Raw genomic sequence first — 19,471 nt, forward strand, 5'->3', positions numbered from 1 at the left:
ATCAGAGCAATGGAACAAAAGTCAGTACTGTTATGCGTTCTTCCTTATGGAACTGAGAATGGCTGCCAACATGCAGCATATCCCCAGATGATAACCTGTTGACGGCACAGTAATTAACCGCTTAACCTTTGACTCTTGAAAAACGTGTCTTAAAGCACGCAAGAGTAGACATCAGCAGGGTAGTGTGGCCGAGCGGTCTAAGGCGCTGGATTAAGGCTCCAGTCTCCTTGGAGGCGTGGGTTCAAATCCCACCACTGCCAGCCTTTAACTTCTCGCTTGCTTGACAAGGATGTACTATGTAGGAAAGATAAGGCCTCAGCTCCTCTGGTTTTAACACTTGCTCAAATACTTGTCCAAGCTTATACATCAGGGCCACTTGAGGAGCTTATCTTGGTCAGAAATTAATGGATTAGTCTTCTCAAATGTAACATTTGAGAAGACTAATCCATTGATTCTGCTGTGGCATAGAGTGCTTTACCTGCACTTTCCTAGGTGCTGTCATCAGAGGCATAGAACCAAAGCCAGTACTGTCAAGTGTTTTCTCTTTCCACGGTAATGAGAATAGGTGCATACATGCAGCATGTCCCCAGTTGATTACTTGTTGATGGCACAATAATGAACCACTCAACATTCCACTCATACAAACCTCATTTTAAAAGCACACAAAAGATCGATATCGGCAAGGTAGTGTGGCCGAGCGGTGTAAGGCGCTGGACTTAGGCTCCAGTCTCTTTGGAGGCGTGGGTTCAATTCCCACCACTGCCAGTCTACAACTTCTATCTTGCCTCACAGGCCTCTTGTGGATCTCCTACGTCCCTTCATCAACAACAAGAAAGCTCAAATACTTCTCTTTTCCTCCATCAGCTTGCACAACAACATGAATGAGGCGTACCCAGCACCACACTTTCTTTCACCGCTACAAAGGAATACAGTTTAGAAAAAAAAAGTGCTTAAAATGGCTTAAGACCTTTACATGCACTTTTCAACTGGATTCTGACAATGTGCCACAGCTCATAACTCCTGGCTGTGGAGGACCTTTTGACAGCAACAGTGGCAACAGATAGGACTTTCTACAAAGTAAACAGGGCAAAGATCTCATTTAGATTACTGAGGTGAGATCTGCCCCTATTACCCAATAGTAGGCAAATGTTTCCTCTCAATTGTAGGTGAACGGCATTTTAGGTATACGTGCAATAGCATCTATTCCAGTGCTACGGGCTACATTGTACATTGTACGTAAGTGGACAATTGTGATTTTTTTAGACAGGTGACATTACTTTTGCATAAAAGCTGATACATTAACTACGTGGGCAGTTAGGGGTTTGAGAGGATGTCTTTTATTGTACGCCAGGCCAAAGCAGGTTTTCTCAACCAGGGTTCCCTGGAAGCCCAAGCTTCCTTCAGGACTTTTCAGGGGTTCCCTGGCATTTTCCCCACTTGCCCCAGTAAGGTCGGTTTCCTTGAGATGCAAAAATTATTTGAAGGCTTCCTCCAGGGTCTCATGATGGGAATACACCATGAGATTTTTTGGCAGATAGTTGGTTCGATAGATAATTTAATGCATATCCGATCTGATTTTCGATCGGAAAATCGATCGGGAAAAGCGATCGGACAGTAGGTGCTGCACTCAGTGGTATCAGAGCAATGGAACAAAAGTCAGTACTGTTATGCGTTCTTCCTTATGGAACTGAGAATGGCTGCCAACATGCAGCATATCCCCAGATGATAACCTGTTGACGGCACAGTAATTAACCGCTTAACCTTTGACTCTTGAAAAACGTGTCTTAAAGCACGCAAGAGTAGACATCAGCAGGGTAGTGTGGCCGAGCGGTCTAAGGCGCTGGATTAAGGCTCCAGTCTCCTTGGAGGCGTGGGTTCAAATCCCACCACTGCCAGCCTTTAACTTCTCGCTTGCTTGACAAGGATGTACTATGTAGGAAAGATAAGGCCTCAGCTCCTCTGGTTTTAACACTTGCTCAAATACTTGTCCAAGCTTATACATCAGGGCCACTTGAGGAGCTTATCTTGGTCAGAAATTAATGGATTAGTCTTCTCAAATGTAACATTTGAGAAGACTAATCCATTGATTCTGCTGTGGCATAGAGTGCTTTACCTGCACTTTCCTAGGTGCTGTCATCAGAGGCATAGAACCAAAGCCAGTACTGTCAAGTGTTTTCTCTTTCCGCGGTAATGAGAATAGGTGCATACATGCAGCATGTCCCCAGTTGATTACTTGTTGATGGCACAATAATGAACCACTCAACATTCCACTCATACAAACCTCATTTTAAAAGCACACAAAAGATCGATATCGGCAAGGTAGTGTGGCCGAGCGGTCTAAGGCACTGGATTTAGGCTCCAGTCTCTTTGGAGGCGTGGGTTCAAATCCCACCACTGCCAGTTTGCAACTTCTATCTTGCCTCACAGGCCTCTTGTGGATCTCCTACGTCCCTTCATCAACAACAAGAAAGCTCAAATACTTCTCTTTTCCTCCATCAGCTTGCACAACAACATGAATGAGGCGTACTCAGCACCACACTTTCTTTCACCGCTACAAAGGAATACAGTTTAGAAAAAAAAAGTGCTTAAAATGGCTTAAGACCTTTACATGCACTTTTCCACTGGATTCTGACAATGTGCCACAGCTCATAACTCCTGGCTGTGGAGGACCTTTTGACAGCAACAGTGGCAACAGATAGGACTTTCTACAAAGTAAACAGGGCAAAGATCTCATTTAGATTACTGAGGTGAGATCTGCCCCTATTACCCAATAGTAGGCAAATGTTTCCTCTCAATTGTAGGTGAATGGCATTTTAGGTATACGTGCAATAGCATCTATTCCAGTGCTACGGGCTACATTGTACATTGTACGTAAGTGGACAATTGTGATTTTTTTAGACAGGTGACATTACTTTTGCATAAAAGCTGATACATTAACTACGTGGGCAGTTAGGGGTTTGAGAGGATGTCTTTTATTGTACGCCAGGCCAAAGCAGGTTTTCTCAACCAGGGTTCCCTGGAAGCCCAAGCTTCCTTCAGGACTTTTCAGGGGTTCCCTGGCATTTTCCCCACTTGCCCCAGTAAGGTCGGTTTCCTTGAGATGCAAAAATTATTTGAAGGCTTCCTCCAGGGTCTCATGATGGGAATACACCATGAGATTTTTTGGCAGATAGTTGGTTCGATAGATAATTTAATGCATATCCGATCTGATTTTCGATCGGAAAATCGATCGGGAAAAGCGATCGGACAGTAGGTGCTGCACTCAGTGGTATCAGAGCAATGGAACAAAAGTCAGTACTGTTATGCGTTCTTCCTTATGGAACTGAGAATGGCTGCCAACATGCAGCATATCCCCAGATGATAACCTGTTGACGGCACAGTAATTAACCGCTTAACCTTTGACTCTTGAAAAACGTGTCTTAAAGCACGCAAGTGTAGACATCCGCAGGGTAGTGTGGCCGAGCGGTCTAAGGCGCTGGATTAAGGCTCCAGTCTCCTCGGAGGCGTGGGTTCAAATCCCACCACTGCCAGCCTTTAACTTCTCGCTTGCTTGACAAGGATGTACTATGTAGGAAAGATAAGGCCTCAGCTCCTCTGGTTTTAACACTTGCTCAAATACTTGTCCAAGCTTATACATCAGGGCCACTTGAGGAGCTTATCTTGGTCAGAAATTAATGGATTAGTCTTCTCAAATGTAGCATTTGAGAAGACTAATCCATTGATTCTGCTGTGGCATAGAGTGCTTTACCTGCACTTTCCTAGGTGCTGTCATCAGAGGCATAGAACCAAAGCCAGTACTGTCAAGTGTTTTCTCTTTCCGCGGTAATGAGAATAGGTGCATACATGCAGCATGTCCCCAGTTGATTACTTGTTGATGGCACAATAATGAACCACTCAACATTCCACTCATACAAACCTCATTTTAAAAGCACACAAAAGATCGATATCGGCAAGGTAGTGTGGCCGAGCGGTCTAAGGCGCTGGATTTAGGCTCCAGTCTCTTTGGAGGCGTGGGTTCAAAGCCCACCACTGCCAGTCTGCAACTTCTATCTTGCCTCACAGGCCTCTTGTGGATCTCCTACGTCCCTTCATCAACAACAAGAAAGCTCAAATACTTCTCTTTTCCTCCATCAGCTTGCACAACAACATGAATGAGGCGTACCCAGCACCACACTTTCTTTCACCGCTACAAAGGAATACAGTTTAGAAAAAAAAAGTGCTTAAAATGGCTTAAGACCTTTACATGCACTTTTCCACTGGATTCTGACAATGTGCCACAGCTCATAACTCCTGGCTGTGGAGGACCTTTTGACAGCAACAGTGGCAACAGATAGGACTTTCTACAAAGTAAACAGGGCAAAGATCTCATTTAGATTACTGAGGTGAGATCTGCCCCTATTACCCAATAGTAGGCAAATGTTTCCTCTCAATTGTAGGTGAATGGCATTTTAGGTATACGTGCAATAGCATCTATTCCAGTGCTACGGGCTACATTGTACATTGTACGTAAGTGGACAATTGTGATTTTTTTAGACAGGTGACATTACTTTTGCATAAAAGCTGATACATTAACTACGTGGGCAGTTAGGGGTTTGAGAGGATGTCTTTTATTGTACGCCAGGCCAAAGCAGGTTTTCTCAACCAGGGTTCCCTGGAAGCCCAAGCTTCCTTCAGGACTTTTCAGGGGTTCCCTGGCATTTTCCCCACTTGCCCCAGTAAGGTCGGTTTCCTTGAGATGGAAAAATTATTTGAAGGCTTCCTCCAGGGTCTCATGATGGGAATACACCATGAGATTTTTTGGCAGATAGTTGGTTCGATAGATAATTTAATGCATATCCGATCTGATTTTCGATCGGAAAATCGATCGGGAAAAGCGATTGGACAGTAGGTGCTGCACTCAGTGGTATCAGAGCAATGGAACAAAAGTCAGTACTGTTATGCGTTCTTCCTTATGGAACTGAGAATGGCTGCCAACATGCAGCATATCCCCAGATGATAACCTGTTGACGGCACAGTAATTAACCGCTTAACCTTTGACTCTTGAAAAACGTGTCTTAAAGCACGCAAGAGTAACCATCCGCAGGGTAGTGTGGCCGAGCGGTCTAAGGCGCTGGATTAAGGCTCCAGTCTCCTCGGAGGCGTGGGTTCAAATCCCACCACTGCCAGCCTTTAACTTCTCGCTTGCTTGACAAGGATGTACTATGTAGGAAAGATAAGGCCTCAGCTCCTCTGGTTTTAACACTTGCTCAAATACTTGTCCAAGCTTATACATCAGGGCCACTTGAGGAGCTTATCTTGGTCAGAAATTAATGGATTAGTCTTCTCAAATGTAACATTTGAGAAGACTAATCCATTGATTCTGCTGTGGCATAGAGTGCTTTACCTGCACTTTCCCAGGTGCTGTCATCAGAGGCATAGAACCAAAGCCAGTACTGTCAAGTGTTTTCTCTTTCCACGGTAATGAGAATAGGTGCATACATGCAGCATGTCCCCAGTTGATTACTTGTTGATGGCACAATAATGAACCACTCAACATTCCACTCATACAAACCTCATTTTAAAAGCACACAAAAGATCGATATCGGCAAGGTAGTGTGGCCGAGCGGTCTAAGGCGCTGGACTTAGGCTCCAGTCTCTTTGGAGGCGTGGGTTCAAATCCCACCACTGCCAGTCTACAACTTCTATCTTGCCTCACAGGCCTCTTGTGGATCTCCTACGTCCCTTCATCAACAACAAGAAAGCTCAAATACTTCTCTTTTCCTCCATCAGCTTGCACAACAACATGAATGAGGCGTACCCAGCACCACACTTTCTTTCACCGCTACAAAGGAATACAGTTTAGAAAAAAAAAGTGCTTAAAATGGCTTAAGACCTTTACATGCACTTTTCAACTGGATTCTGACAATGTGCCACAGCTCATAACTCCTGGCTGTGGAGGACCTTTTGACAGCAGCAGTGGCAACAGATAGGACTTTCTACAAAGTAAACAGGGCAAAGATCTCATTTAGATTACTGAGGTGAGATCTGCCCCTATTACCCAATAGTAGGCAAATGTTTCCTCTCAATTGTAGGTGAACGGCATTTTAGGTGTACGTGCAATAGCATCTATTCCAGTGCTACGGGCTACATTGTACATTGTACGTAAGTGGACAATTGTGATTTTTTTAGACAGGTGACATTACTTTTGCATAAAAGCTGATACATTAACTACGTGGGCAGTTAGGGGTTTGAGAGGATGTCTTTTATTGTACGCCAGGCCAAAGCAGGTTTTCTCAACCAGGGTTCCCTGAAAGCCCAAGCTTCCTTTAGGACTTTTCAGGGGTTCCCTGGCATTTTCCCCACTTGCCCCAGTAAGGTCGGTTTCCTTGAGATGCAAAAATTATTTGAAGGCTTCCTCCAGGGTCTCATGATGGGAATACACCATGAGATTTTTTGGCAGATAGTTGGTTCGATAGATAATTTAATGCATATCCGATCTGATTTTCGATCGGAAAATCGATCGGGAAAAGCGATCGGACAGTAGGTGCTGCACTCAGTGGTATCAGAGCAATGGAACAAAAGTCAGTACTGTTATGCGTTCTTCCTTATGGAACTGAGAATGGCTGCCAACATGCAGCATATCCCCAGATGATAACCTGTTGACGGCACAGTAATTAACCGCTTAACCTTTGACTCTTGAAAAACGTGTCTTAAAGCACGCAAGAGTAGACATCAGCAGGGTAGTGTGGCCGAGCGGTCTAAGGCGATGGATTAAGGCTCCAGTCTCCTTGGAGGCGTGGGTTCAAATCCCACCACTGCCAGCCTTTAACTTCTCGCTTGCTTGACAAGGATGTACTATGTAGGAAAGATAAGGCCTCAGCTCCTCTGGTTTTAACACTTGCTCAAATACTTGTCCAAGCTTATACATCAGGGCCACTTGAGGAGCTTATCTTGGTCAGAAAGGTTGCTTTTGACCTAGCTCCCGGACTTCCAGTAGAGGGTGTACTTGCTGTTTCCTTGAAGCCGACTTTGAAGCACTTTTTTGGGCACCATTTGAACTTGAGGTCCCTGCTTGGCTTGGGCCTAGCAGGGGCCTTGCCTGTGCTAACCGGCCGCTCCAGCCATGGAGCGGCCGGCTCATACCCCCCCTACTGCTTCAACTTACCTGGGGGATGCCCCTGGCCAAGTGGATCCGGTGACTTGGTTCAGGGAGGTAAAATTGAGGATGGAGCTGGTGGAAGACCTAGGGAAAAAGTACAAGACTATAAAGTACAGGTTTGGGGCATCCTGGAGGAAAGAAATGTCCCACACGAATGAGGACCTAGTCCAGCTAAAGAAAGAGATAAGGATGCAAAAAGACATCTTACACAGCCTGGAGTACATTGGAGGGCCCCTAGCGGAAAACTACCAACACAGGCGGCGTTTCCGCAAAATGCTGGGCCCGGATCCTGAAATCGATACAAGCAGTGAGGATAATGAGGAAGATGAGGAGTGCATGGTTGTGGAATCTAGTAGCACACCAGTGGAGGCGCCTGACTGGATCAAGAAGGAAAAAGGTGAGGGGGATAAAGTACCTAACTCTGCGGTGGGTGCCCGGGAGGGTGTGGGTAGTGCCTGCCTTGCTTCCCCTGCCGCCGGAGGTCCGGGCGGTATAGCTGCCGCTGGGGCCCCTGGAGTGGTAGTGGGTGGTGGGGTGAGTGCTGCCAGCACCAAGGCTGCAAAAGCTGTGCCCCCTGCTATGTTATCTAGCGGTGGGGTTGATGGGGCTGTGATGGCCTCCCCGGGTGCCCGCACAGAATCTCCCCCTGCTCCCCTGGATGCTGCTAGTAGGGCTTTACCCGGTCCTCTGGTGGTGTCTGGGGATGCTGCGGGGGGTGAGAAGTGCGCCCAGAGTTTTAGGGAAAGTCCCTCAGAGCCTACCTGTGTTTCCAATGCGGAGGTCCGTAATGGCGCCGACAGCGCTATCCCTATGAGCCAAGATGGCGCCGAGACGCCAAACACTGTTGATGAGACGCCGGAGGAACTTTCGGCCCGCCTACCGGAAGTGATGTGCGGAGCTGAGGCGGCCAATCAGCCGCATGGGAAAGCGCCAAGCGTTCCCCACGCGGCCATCCATACGCATGACGCCATTGAAACAGGCGTTCATGACGCGGCCAGGGGGACGCATGGAAAAAGTCCTGATGCGGCCAGTAAGCCGCATCAACATGCGGAGGATGCGGAAGATGTGACCAAGCGTATGGAAGGAGGTGGGTGCAATGCGGCCGGAGATCCGCATCACCACACACAGTCTGCAGCCAATCCAGACGGAATTTCGTATTACAACACGGAAACTGGGGCAGATGGAGTGCAAGTGGGAGTATCTCATGCAGCCAGTGCAGCGCACCTGAGTGCAGGAGTGGGAGCCTGTGGATTACAAAAAGATGCGGACAATGCATCAGAAAATGTGTCTTTAAGCCCCGCCAAGCAAGGGGTGACCCTGGAGGAGAAGGGGGGGATCCCTGAAAAGTCTGGCTCTAGCACTGGCGAATCTGGGGAGGATTTTCAAGCCCCAATTGGTGGACAGGACTCTCCTGTGGGCGGTGCCAGGCGTAAGAAGACGGGTGAGAAACCAGCTATTTCTAAAGTTTCTTCTAAAAAAGTAAAAAAAGGAAAAAATAAGTTAAAGAGACCCTGTATTGTTGTGACGGGTGGGGGAAGGGTGAAGAAAAAGTCTGAGGGTAACATAGTGGAAAAAGTTGAATTGCCCTCAATGGAGGTAGAAAACACAAATGTGGAAAAAGATGCAAATATAAATGTGATTGTGGGCGGTGCCCAAAAAGTTCATCAAACTGATGTTGTTGATGGAGAACCTGTGTTGCTTGTTGGTGGCTCGAACGGGAGTGCCGGGGTGGAGTTAAGTCTGCAGGGGGGAAGGGACAAAGATGCAGATGAGACTCTTCCTGACACTTCCGTCACAGATCTCACTTCAAGCTCAATAGTAACAACAAAGGTTTCGTCTCGTTTCCCTAACGATAGTGATACAGTAAGGGCTTCTGTCCTTTATAGGGAAATTAATGGTGAAATAATAATGATCAAAGATGGTCAAGTGAGTCATGGGTTGGATCCTTTGTTTGGCGATAGCTTTCACTCCCTTTCTGGAGGTGACAACTCAGACTCAGATGAAGGTTGGAGAAAGAAAAAAGTTAAAAAAAAGCATGTAGAGCCTCCGCCTATTGTAGTGGAAGACTTAATAACAGAATTCCGTACAATGGACTGTATCTACAGGCTAGAGAAAGAGCGCCTGGTGGTGATAGAAGGCCATTCAGGCGAAACTAAGATTTTTTCTGTGGAACCTGGGGGGGACTTCAAAGGTCTCTATCTAGTGGGCAAAGGTGACCCAAATTGTGGATGCCAGATTGAATTTCGGGCCAATGGCAAGAAATTTTTGGTAGAAAACGAAATCATCAAGAGATTTGATTATACTGGCAAAGTAGAGTTCAGCGAAACCATTTTTGGTCTGGGTCCCAATGCCCCTAGGTATGAGGCCCCCCCCCGTGTCCCCTGTGGTTGCCTCGGTGCCTGATGAGGCGCCTGGTGACAGTTCGGCTGGAGCTGAGGTTGGTGGAGTGTCTGCTGGGTCTGGGTTGCCTGGGTTGGAGAGCGTGACCAGGGTAGGTTTTGATTTTCCTGCCCTGGGCCCTGCCTCCAACCCGGGAGCCCTTGCCTCCATGGCGGCCTCGGCTCAGGGGACATCCGCTGCCCGGCCCCGGTCATATTCTCGTGCAGTGCGAAGTGCCGCTTCTGGGAGGAGAGTTCTAGCTCCCCTGGAGCTGGAGTCTGAGACATTTGTCCCTGGCAGGAGGAACGTGGTCAGACTTAAATGGGAACATGATTCTGCCATTCCTAACAAAAAAGAGTTTGTCCGGTTCCTCCTGGATCTGGGGACAAAGCCATGTGACTTAAACGCGATTCTAGCTCCAGGGGATCCCCCCCAGTATTATGATGTGAGCTTTTTGTCGCTGCACGGGATGGAGGCCTTCCTGGAGGAGAGACTGAAGGTGTCAGTTAACAACCAGTGGCACGGTTTCTCAGTCTTTCCTCTATCCCGGCAGTCATTGGAAAAAAAAGCTCACATCGTAGTGCAAAATGAGAGCATCCCTGTGAGAGACTTGATGTCCTGGGTTCAGCATTACGCTGACGTGATGGCCCCTCCGCAGCGAGTCCTGGATGACCTGGGGATTTGGTGGGGGGAATATGAGGTGGCGATAAAGCTCCATACTAAGGAGGGACTCGTCACCCATATTCCCCGATCCGCCCTTATAGGGCGTGACAAAATTATTACTTATTATCCCGGTCAGCCCAGGACCTGCAATAGATGTGGAAAGCGGGGCCATCTCGCCAGTAACTGCCCCGATCCCAGGTGTAGCAGGTGCCAGGAGTTCGGGCATTCCTCAGGTAGTTGCCGCCGAATCAAGTGCAATTTTTGTTTTGAATACGGTCACCCGTATACGGAATGCCCGATCTCCTGGGCAACTATGCCTGAGGATCTCAGGAGAGCCATGTTGGTCCGTATGGACGAGGAGAATCAGCTCGTCCCCCTGCCAATTCCCAGTGTGTCTGTCCAGCCTGTATCAGCTCCTATTGTTTCCGAGTCTGTTACTGTTCCTTTTTCTGTTGTCTCTCCCGCCGCTTCTCCTCGTCCAGTTAGGACTAAGGTGGCCCCTGAGGGGCAGTCTGAGCTCAGGAGGTCTGGTCGTCTCAGGGATGCTGCTCATGGGGGGGAAGGCTCTTCTCCCAAGGCACAACGCATAAGGCCCCCAAGGTCAGTTAAAGTCAAGAGGGCTCTTAAACCCTCTGGTCCTGGTTACCCCTTTGCCCCTCCATCCTCGGCCCCTCCCTCCCTTGCTCCTCAGGAGCCTGTTCCCCTTTTGTCCTCCGATCCCCCTTCCTCGTCCCCTCCTCCCTCTGCTCCCCCCCCCCCTCCTGATGACACAGTCATCCCCCCCCCTCCTCCCCCTCCTGATGATTCAATCATCACTCCCCCCCCCCCCCTCCTCCCCCCCCCTCCTGATGACATTGTCATCACCTCTCCTCCCCCTCCTCCTGATGACACTGCTTCCCCATCCCCTACTGATGGCAGTGTTGCTGTTGCTCCTAGTCCAGTCTCGCTCTCCCTGTTTTCAGGTAGTTGTCTCCAGCCAAAGGGCAAGGAGGACCTAAACGAGGAGGAGAAAGCGTTCTTGGAAGAACGATTAAAAACCAGGAGAACAAGTAAGGGACCCAAATCTGGGCCCCTACAAAGAAGGGCCACTCAGAAAAATTGGGCAGTCCTGGTTCAAAGGCGTAATGAAGTCAAACTTGCCAACAGATTTGACTTGTTGGCTGGTAAGCCTTTGTCCTCGGAAGAGGAAGATATGGTGATTGGCAATCCTGCCACTGTCTGAAGGGGTATTGTCTTTTGTGTTCTCGTTTTTTGTTTCTTGTAATGTTGTGTTTTTGCTTTCATTTTTATTGTCTTTGTTCAAAGGAGTATGAAGGGAAACCTCAATCACTCTAATGGCTGCTCCCTCACCACTAATGTTGGCAACGATCAACGTTGCTAGCATCAAAACCCCCAGAGCTCGAAAATTGGCGTTCACAATTCTGGCCAGCCTGGAGGCTGACATCATTTTCCTACAGGAGACCAGGCTCACCTCTACAGCTGACCTCTGGTTAGCCGAGAGGGACTGGGTGTCCGGTCAGAGTTTCTGGTCTCTTGCGGGAGAGCCTGGAAGTGGTGTAGCGGTCCTTTTTAGGACCGACATGGTAACATGCCGGCGAGTTATTGAAGTGGAGATGGGAAGGTGTCTGGTTTTGGACGTCTGTGTGAAAGGGCAGGACCTCAGGCTTATCAACGCCTATGCTCACCCCTCAATTAAGGGGGAGAGGAAGCGCCTTTTCACACAGATCAGGCCATTCTTTTTTTCAGCTTGTCCTGTGATCCTGGGTGGTGATTTTAACACCGTCACTAGGGCCAAGGACAGGGCGAGTGCCCAGGTCCGGATAAGCGGTGATGGTAAGTTTTTAGATAGAATAGTTAAAGATGCTGATCTGGTGGATGTACACATTCGACATTCACCAGGTCTCACGGGTTTCACCTTTTATAGCGGTAGCAGTAGATCTAGAATAGATAGGTTTTTTGTTTCGGAGAATCTCATCACTTCGGCCCCCAAGCTGTTGGCGGTGGAATTCTCTGATCACCTTATTCTATCGGTGTGTTTGAATGCTCTAGACGCTCCTCCCAGAGGTAGGGGTATCTGGAGAATGAATTCGGCCCTGCTGCTGGAAAGTGACGTGAGACGATCCTTTGAGGAGTTTTTTCAGGCACAGGTCACCATCCTGGACTGTTTCAACAATAGGTCTGAGTGGTGGGAGGAAGTCAAAAAACGTGCTGCCAGATTCTTCAAGGGTCTAGCTGTCCGTAAAAATATTGATAGAGATTTTGCTTACCAACAACTGAGGGAGAGATTAAACATTCTGATCTCTGAGGGCGGAGATCCGGGGGAGATCTCTGAGGTCAAACTCCGCCTCAAGCAGTTGCAGTACGACCGGTTGGCTTCTTTGACTCTGGAGAGGGATCATGGTAAGTACCACTCGCCTGACCCTTACCAGAGTTTCAAACAAAGTTCAGCGCTTAGGACGGTCCATGGTCTCAGGGATGGTTCGGGATCTCTGGCAAAGTCCAGGTCGGAGATCTTGTCCATCGCTAGAGAGTTTTATGCTAAACTGCTTGGGGAGAAGCCCCTTGACCAGACAAGAATGGATGATTTCTTGGCTTCCATACCAGGTCTGAAAGAATTTGATGTTTCTGGTATTGATTTGACCACTGAGATCACCGTGGATGAAGTAGCGAGGGCCATTGATGGTCTCGCGCCTAAAAAGACCCCGGGTCCGGATGGACTGACGGCTGAGTTTTACAAGGCCTTCAAATCCATCCTGGCCCCTAAATTGGCCGGTGCTTTTAACGACTGCCTTGCCGAGGGTCAATTACCACCCTCCATGAGGCAATCTGCGGTTATCTTGTTGTCAAAAGGTCGTAATCCTGAGATGATTGAGAATTGGCGTCCCATCAGCCTTCTCAATGTCGACAGGAAGATCTTGGCAAAAATTTTATTCTGGCGCTTGTCCCAGGTAACGGATGTGCTTTCCCGCCACCAGCACTGCTCGGTTTCAGGTAGGAGTACTTTCTCAGCACTGTTAGCTGTCCGGGAAGTTCTGGAACGGTGCAGGGCTGAGGGCTGGGGAAAGTTTTTGCTAACATTGGACCAGTCGAAGGCCTTTGATCGAGTCAACCATAAGTACCTATGGCGGCTACTTAGTGTGTACGGCTTGCAGGGGAGGTTTATCAATTGGCTACAGACTTTGTATAAAGAGGCTGAGAGTTTCATGCTCATCAACGGATGGATCGGCCAGCCTTTTGAGGTGAGCTCGGGGGTCCGCCAGGGGTGTCCGCTGAGTTCTCTACTGTACGTATTTGCCATCGACCCTTTCGTGAGAAGGTTAGAGGGCAGTGCGCTCAGTGGGGTTCCTGTGGGCATCTCTGGTGTCTCGCCTCTGAAGGTGGTGGCTTATGCCGATGATGTAACAGTTGTGATCTCGAAGGCGGAAGAGGCGTTGGTGGTGGCCGAAGAGATCGCTCTGTACTCGTCGGCATCTGGTTCAAAAGTGAATCCGGATAAGTGCGAAACTTTCTGGTTGGGCAAAGAAGGAGAATCCTTTGCACTTCCTGGCTCCTTTCCCGTGCCTCAGGACGAAATCAAGATCTTAGGCATCAAATTTGGCCCAGGCGATTATGGCCTGCGAAATTGGGAGAGCAAGCTGAAAGATGTCGACACTAAAGTGGCTCGTTGGAAGGGTTGGCGTTTAACCCTCAGGGAAAGGGTTGACTTGATTAAAACCTATCTGGTGCCGATAATGTTATACGTTAGCTACGTTGCAATTTTGCCAGCATCCCTGTACACCAGGATTAACGCTCTGTTTTTCCTGATGTTATGGGGAAACAGAACGAACCCTGTACGTAGGAACATCACTTACAGAACCAGGCGGGAGGGTGGCTTAGGAATGGTCAACCCGATCGTCTTTTTCTCCCTGATGTTCATTAAGTTCAATCTTGGTAGTTTGTTTGCAGGGAGCCCGCCTACTTGGGTAAGCTTCTTTCAGATCTGGTGTGAGCCTTTCCTCAGGGATTGGATGAGCGGTGGCTCAGTGAAGAAACTGAATGCACGTCATGGCTACCTTCCGGCCTATGTTTTGCCTTGCATGAAGAAACTGCGGCAGTGGGGATTGGGAGTGGAGGACATCAGGTCGGTCGACAGGAAAGTCCTGTTGGCTAGAGTGGTGGACTCTCATTTCCATGACCCATTGGCCTTGAAGGATTGCCCAGGCCCGATTTTGAAGGAGGGTTTGCGGTTACTTAATTCACCGCGCGTTCCGAACAAATTCTGGGACATCGCCTGGCTAACTTTCCAGGGCAAACTGTATGTTGGAGGGAACATGTGGGGTCGGAGACCAGAAGTTCGTGTCTGTCCTCGACAGGAGTGTTCCGTTGAGGAGGACATGGAACACTTTCTGATCACATGCCCCTTCAATGTAGAGGTGTATAAACAGGTGGGTGGGGTCCTAGGTATCCCATTTCTGGAGCATCTGAGTTATGCTGAGTGGGCATATGGAGCTTTTAACCAACGCCAGGGCTTTGATTTGTGCACTTTATACATAGTTAGCCTAGTGGTTAGGAGACACGTTTGGTTGGCACGGTGTGACGTAGCGATTAGGCAGAAAATCTCGCCGGTCCAGGTGGTGGTGAACGGTATTCTCGGTGAGGTTGGGAAGATCCGGTTCTTGGAGAGGAAGAAGCTGGGGAGAGGAGCTTGGATTCTGGCTTGGCAGAATATCAAGCCTCCTTGACCTGGTGGACTCTTCTCCAGGGTGTTGCTTTACTATTCTCCCTCTTGCACCCTAGATTTTTTGAGTTTTGTGATTCTTTTTTGAAGTCTGGCCGCAGACACAAAGGAGATATCCCTTTGTGCTTCTTCTATATATTGTTGGTAGCGGTGATGATTTGTCTCGTTAATTAATTTTATTTCTTGTCTTGACTCAACGTTGTCTATAGTCTTCTGTTTTTCCTTTGGGCGTAAAAGACCCATTGTATGACTGTGTGGTATGAGTGGTGTATTGTAGGTGATGTCATCTTTTTTTTTTTTTTTTTTTTTTTTTTTTTTTGTGGTAGTGTATGTTATGTGTTTTTTCTTTTCTTTATTTATTTTTAGTACGTTGAATAAATGATGTAATGTAGGTGTTGTTTCCGTTTTTGTATGGAAGTGGCTGATTGATACTCCTTCAACAGTAATATCTCATATGAGAATGATTTATGAGTTATGTGTTTATATCTTGTTTTGGGTATTTCCCTTGCATTATATGTTTTTCTGATGTAAATACTGTAAATAGAGTTATTGCTTGATGAAATCAAGTATAAAACAGGATGTTTAATGTTGTATATAAGATCTTTTGGAGGAAAAATCTCTTGTATAATTTTGCTTTCAGATATGCATATTTTTTAATTTATTTATTGCCTATAATGTATGCTATATGATCCTGTCTTTTATAATAAAATATCTTGAGGAGCTTATCTTGGTCAGAAATTAATGGATTAGTCTTCTCAAATGTAACATTTGAGAAGACTAATCCATTGATTCTGCTGTGGCATAGAGTGCTTTACCTGCACTTTCCTAGGTGCTGTCATCAGAGGCATAGAACCAAAGCCAGTACTGTCAAGTGTTTTCTCTTTCCACGGTAATGAGAATAGGTGCATACATGCAGCATGTCCCCAGTTGATTACTTGTTGATGGCACAATAATGAACCACTCAACATTCCACTCATACAAACCTCATTTTAAAAGCACACAAAAAAATCGATATCGGCAAGGTAGTGTGGCCGAGCGGTCTAAGGCGCTGGATTTAGGCTCCAGTCTCTTTGGAGGCGTGGGTTCAAATCCCACCACTGCCAGTCTACAACTTCTATCTTGCCTCACAGGCAGTGGCGTAGCTAGTCATTATAGGGCCCCATAGCAAAATTTTTGTGGGGCCTTTAGATGTAGGCACTCTTGAGCAATGCTACCTGTCCCTACCCTATGAATATGAGTTGATCGGTCAGTTTACATTCTCATGCAATGAACACTGTGTATAGTCCATGAGCATTGAAACAAAGTCAGAGGGTGGAGCAACAAAGCAAAGTTAATAGAGAACTCTTTAAGCACCACCCGGGCCCCCCTCTTCTCCAGGACCCCATAGCAGTTGCTATGGCTGCTATGGCTATTGCTATGCCCTTGCTCACAGGCCTCTTGTGGATCTCCTACGTCCCTTCATCATCAACAAGAAAGCTCAAATACTTCTCTTTTCCTCCATCAGCTTGCACAACAACATGAATGAGGCGTACCCAGCACCACACTTTCTTTCACCGCTACAAAGGAATACAGTTTAGAAAAAAAAAGTGCTTAAAATGGCTTAAGACCTTTACATGCACTTTTCAACTGGATTCTGACAATGTGCCACAGCTCATGACTCCTGGCTGTGGAGGACCTTTTGACAGCAACAGTGGCAACAGATAGGACTTTCTACAAAGTAAACAGGGCAAAGATCTCATTTAGATTACTGAGGTGAGATCTGCCCCTATTACCCAATAGTAGGCAAATGTTTCCTCTCAATTGTAGGTGAATGGCATTTTAGGTATACGTGCAATAGCATCTATTCCAGTGCTACGGGCTACATTGTACATTGTACGTAAGTGGACAATTGTGATTTTTTTAGACAGGTGACATTACTTTTGCATAAAAGCTGATACATTAACTACGTGGGCAGTTAGGGGTTTGAGAGGATGTCTTTTATTGTACGCCAGGCCAAAGCAGGTTTTCTCAACCAGGGTTCCCTGGAAGCCCAAGCTTCCTTCAGGACTTTTCAGGGGTTCCCTGGCATTTTCCCCACTTGCCCCAGTAAGGTCGGTTTCCTTGAGATGCAAAAATTATTTGAAGGCTTCCTCCAGGGTCTCATGATGGGAATACACCATGAGATTTTTTGGCAGATAGTTGGTTCGATAGATAATTTAATGCATATCCGATCTGATTTTCGATCGGAAAATCGATCGGGAAAAGCGATCGGACAGTAGGTGCTGCACTCAGTGGTATCAGAGCAATGGAACAAAAGTCAGTACTGTTATGCGTTCTTCCTTATGGAACTGAGAATGGCTGCCAACATGCAGCATATCCCCAGATGATAACCTGTTGACGGCACAGTAATTAACCGCTTAACCTTTGACTCTTGAAAAACGTGTCTTAAAGCACGCAAGAGTAGACATCCGCAGGGTAGTGTGGCCGAGCGGTCTAAGGCGCTGGATTAAGGCTCCAGTCTCCTCGGAGGCGTGGGTTCAAATCCCACCACTGCCAGCCTTTAACTTCTCGCTTGCTTGACAAGGATGTACTATGTAGGAAAGATAAGGCCTCAGCTCCTCTGGTTTTAACACTTGCTCAAATACTTGTCCAAGCTTATACATCAGGGCCACTTGAGGAGCTTATCTTGGTCAGAAATTAATGGATTAGTCTTCTCAAATGTAACATTTGAGAAGACTATTCCATTGATTCTGCTGTGGCATAGAGTGCTTTACCTGCACTTTCCTAGGTGCTGTCATCACCAGAGGCATAGAACCAAAGCCAGTACTGTCAAGTGTTTTCTCTTTCCGCGGTAATGAGAATAGGTGCATACATGCAGCATGTCCCCAGTTGATTACTTGTTGATGGCACAATAATGAACCACTCAACATTCCACTCATACAAACCTCATTTTAAAAGCACACAAAAGATCGATATTGGCAAGGTAGTGTGGCCGAGCGGTCTAAGGCGCTGGATTTAGGCTCCAGTCTCTTTGGAGGCGTGGGTTCAAATCCCACCACTGCCAGTCTACAACTTCTATCTTGCCTCACAGGCCTCTTGTGGATCTCCTACGTCCCTTCATCATCAACAAGAAAGCTCAAATACTTCTCTTTTCCTCCATCAGCTTGCACAACAACATGAATGAGGCGTACCCAGCACCACACTTTCTTTCACCGCTACAAAGGAATACAGTTTAGAAAAAAAAAGTGCTTAAAATGGCTTAAGACCTTTACATGCACTTTTCAACTGGATTCTGACAATGTGCCACAGCTCATAACTCCTGGCTGTGGAGGACCTTTTGACAGCAACAGTGGCAACAGATAGGACTTTCTACAAAGTAAACAGGGCAAAGATCTCATTTAGATTACTGAGGTGAGATCTGCCCCTATTACCCAATAGTAGGCAAATGTTTCCTCTCAATTGTAGGTGAATGGCATTTTAGGTATACGTGCAATAGCATCTATTCCAGTGCTACGGGCTACATTGTACATTGTACGTAAGTGGACAATTGTGATTTTTTTAGACAGGTGACATTACTTTTGCATAAAAGCTGATACATTAACTACGTGGGCAGTTAGGGGTTTGAGAGGATGTCTTTTATTGTACGCCAGGCCAAAGCAGGTTTTCTCAACCAGGGTTCCCTGGAAGCCCAAGCTTCCTTCAGGACTTTTCAGGGGTTCCCTGGCATTTTCCCCACTTGCCCCAGTAAGGTCGGTTTCCTTGAGATGCAAAAATTATTTGAAGGCTTCCTCCAGGGTCTCATGATGGGAATACACCATGAGATTTTTTGGCAGATAGTTGGTTCGATAGATAATTTAATGCATATCCGATCTGATTTTCGATCGGAAAATCGATCGGGAAAAGCGATCGGACAGTAGGTGCTGCACTCAGTGGTATCAGAGCAATGGAACAAAAGTCAGTACTGTTATGCGTTCTTCCTTATGGAACTGAGAATGGCTGCCAACATGCAGCATATCCCCAGATGATAACCTGTTGACGGCACAGTAATTAACCGCTTAACCTTTGACTCTTGAAAAACGTGTCTTAAAGCACGCAAGAGTAGACATCCGCAGGGTAGTGTGGCCGAGCGGTCTAAGGCGCTGGATTAAGGCTCCAGTCTCCTCGGAGGCGTGGGTTCAAATCCCACCACTGCCAGCCTTTAACTTCTCGCTTGCTTGACAAGGATGTACTATGTAGGAAAGATAAGGCCTCAGCTCCTCTGGTTTTAACACTTGCTCAAATACTTGTCCAAGCTTATACATCAGGGCCACTTGAGGAGCTTATCTTGGTCAGAAATTAATGGATTAGTCTTCTCAAATGTAACATTTGAGAAGACTATTCCATTGATTCTGCTGTGGCATAGAGTGCTTTACCTGCACTTTCCTAGGTGCTGTCATCAGAGGCATAGAACCAAAGCCAGTACTGTCAAGTGTTTTCTCTTTCCGCGGTAATGAGAATAGGTGCATACATGCAGCATGTCCCCAGTTGATTACTTGTTGATGGCACAATAATGAACCACTCAACATTCCACTCATACAAACCTCATTTTAAAAGCA

The 19,471-nt window shown here is 47.1% G+C and overlaps 13 non-coding genes across 13 annotated transcripts; all 13 read left to right on the forward strand.

The window, feature by feature from the left end:
* Positions 1 to 178: 178 nt before the first annotated feature.
* Positions 179 to 260, forward strand: TRNAL-AAG (transfer RNA leucine (anticodon AAG)). Its single transcript has one exon. It is a non-coding gene; the product is annotated as a tRNA-Leu (tRNA).
* A 423-nt stretch (positions 261 to 683) lies between these two features.
* On the forward strand, positions 684 to 765 carry TRNAL-UAG (transfer RNA leucine (anticodon UAG)). The gene has a single exon. It is a non-coding gene; the product is annotated as a tRNA-Leu (tRNA).
* A 1,048-nt stretch (positions 766 to 1,813) lies between these two features.
* TRNAL-AAG (transfer RNA leucine (anticodon AAG)) lies at positions 1,814 to 1,895 on the forward strand. Its single transcript has one exon. It is a non-coding gene; the product is annotated as a tRNA-Leu (tRNA).
* Positions 1,896 to 2,318: 423 nt separating this feature from the next.
* TRNAL-UAG (transfer RNA leucine (anticodon UAG)) lies at positions 2,319 to 2,400 on the forward strand. The gene has a single exon. It is a non-coding gene; the product is annotated as a tRNA-Leu (tRNA).
* Positions 2,401 to 3,448: 1,048 nt separating this feature from the next.
* Positions 3,449 to 3,530, forward strand: TRNAL-AAG (transfer RNA leucine (anticodon AAG)). Its single transcript has one exon. It is a non-coding gene; the product is annotated as a tRNA-Leu (tRNA).
* A 423-nt stretch (positions 3,531 to 3,953) lies between these two features.
* On the forward strand, positions 3,954 to 4,035 carry TRNAL-UAG (transfer RNA leucine (anticodon UAG)). Its single transcript has one exon. It is a non-coding gene; the product is annotated as a tRNA-Leu (tRNA).
* A 1,048-nt stretch (positions 4,036 to 5,083) lies between these two features.
* Positions 5,084 to 5,165, forward strand: TRNAL-AAG (transfer RNA leucine (anticodon AAG)). The gene has a single exon. It is a non-coding gene; the product is annotated as a tRNA-Leu (tRNA).
* A 423-nt stretch (positions 5,166 to 5,588) lies between these two features.
* Positions 5,589 to 5,670, forward strand: TRNAL-UAG (transfer RNA leucine (anticodon UAG)). The gene has a single exon. It is a non-coding gene; the product is annotated as a tRNA-Leu (tRNA).
* Positions 5,671 to 6,718: 1,048 nt separating this feature from the next.
* Positions 6,719 to 6,800, forward strand: TRNAL-AAG (transfer RNA leucine (anticodon AAG)). The gene has a single exon. It is a non-coding gene; the product is annotated as a tRNA-Leu (tRNA).
* A 9,118-nt stretch (positions 6,801 to 15,918) lies between these two features.
* Positions 15,919 to 16,000, forward strand: TRNAL-UAG (transfer RNA leucine (anticodon UAG)). Its single transcript has one exon. It is a non-coding gene; the product is annotated as a tRNA-Leu (tRNA).
* Positions 16,001 to 17,350: 1,350 nt separating this feature from the next.
* TRNAL-AAG (transfer RNA leucine (anticodon AAG)) lies at positions 17,351 to 17,432 on the forward strand. The gene has a single exon. It is a non-coding gene; the product is annotated as a tRNA-Leu (tRNA).
* A 426-nt stretch (positions 17,433 to 17,858) lies between these two features.
* Positions 17,859 to 17,940, forward strand: TRNAL-UAG (transfer RNA leucine (anticodon UAG)). Its single transcript has one exon. It is a non-coding gene; the product is annotated as a tRNA-Leu (tRNA).
* Positions 17,941 to 18,988: 1,048 nt separating this feature from the next.
* TRNAL-AAG (transfer RNA leucine (anticodon AAG)) lies at positions 18,989 to 19,070 on the forward strand. Its single transcript has one exon. It is a non-coding gene; the product is annotated as a tRNA-Leu (tRNA).
* Positions 19,071 to 19,471: the final 401 nt, after the last annotated feature.

The sequence above is a fragment of the Hyperolius riggenbachi genome, chromosome 12 (genome assembly GCF_040937935.1).
Source record: "Hyperolius riggenbachi isolate aHypRig1 chromosome 12, aHypRig1.pri, whole genome shotgun sequence".
NCBI classification, from domain to species: domain Eukaryota; kingdom Metazoa; phylum Chordata; class Amphibia; order Anura; family Hyperoliidae; genus Hyperolius; species Hyperolius riggenbachi.